Here is a 1,291-nt window from a genome sequence, read left to right as displayed (position 1 = left end):
CAGGCTGAACAGCCCCAACTCCCTCAGCCTGTCCTCATAGAGGAGATGCTCCAACCCTCTTAGCAACTTTGTGGCCTCCTCTGGACTTGCTCCAACATTTCCATGTCCTTCTTATGTTGAGGACACCAGAACTGTGTGCAGTATTCCAGGTGGGTCTCACCAGAGCAGAGTAGAGGGGGAGAATCACCTCCCTCAACCTGTTGCCCACACTCCTTTGGATGCAGCCCAGAATTCCATTGGCTTTCTGGGCTGTGAGCACACACTGCTGGGTCATGGTGAGTTTCTCATCAACAGTTTCTTGCCTTCTTCTAGAGAGCAGACTAGTAGCAAAATAACTAATTCTTTATGCATATTGTGTCTAATGATCTTAGCTTCCACCAGAGTAGTTACTTCTGTTTATCTGTGTTTTAATGATTGGATCAGCTATGCTCTGGCCAGCAGGAAAAGATGTTTTGATATTTTTAGCATTCGTTTAGCAATGCAAATGACTTTGCTATAATCATGTTTGTGAGAAAACACAGAGTACAATCAGGACCTCAATAATGACTGATATTAGCTATGCTCTATACATCAATGAAATTGGCTCAGAGACACAGACTCCCTTTTTTTGTCATTTTTAATTGGAAAGGAGGGATGTATCTAATCAATTAAACCATTTCTTGCCCAACTGTCCTCATGAGCCCTCCCAGAGACTCAAAATTATAGGGCAGAAGGCTTTGCTGTTCGATGTTTGAGGGTTTCTGTAAGTCCATTACAAACAATAAAGAAAGCATAGAAAAACTTCTGTAGCTTTCAACATCCATTAAGAGAAATACAACTGAGAACAATCCTAAAATGCAAATCCTCCTAAAATGTATGCCTATGAATACAGGGTTATGTAAAATCAGCTCCCTTTAAATGGAATAAGATCTACTCAGACATTTTCATGGGCAAAACTACGTTGGAACTAGTGCTCTGGAGAATTTTTTGTGTCTTACCTTCCACTGTTTTGTGGCATGCTAGAATTTTCCCACAGTGATTACTTTGCACTTGAAAAATCCCTCTTGGAAGAGTACTATACAATTTAATTAGTACTTTCCTATACAATTTTGTAATGAGGATAATATTCTCCAGTCTGTGTGTGAAGGTATTGAGGCAATTTTGGTGTGATTAGTTAGTAATGAAAGAAAGCTTTAAGTCTTGAGTCCTATCATGATAAATAATATATCCACACATTAAGGTAAGTCAGACACTACTGCAAGGAATTTACAGTTTGAACTAGCTCTGTAAGAGATACCTTGAGGGATCAGCT

The sequence above is a fragment of the Acanthisitta chloris genome, unplaced genomic scaffold, assembly GCF_000695815.1.
Source record: "Acanthisitta chloris isolate BGI_N310 unplaced genomic scaffold, ASM69581v1 scaffold9126, whole genome shotgun sequence".
In the NCBI taxonomy this organism is placed as follows: domain Eukaryota; kingdom Metazoa; phylum Chordata; class Aves; order Passeriformes; family Acanthisittidae; genus Acanthisitta; species Acanthisitta chloris.
The sequence above is the reverse complement of the archived record's forward strand: the minus strand, read 5'-3'. Positions refer to the sequence as shown.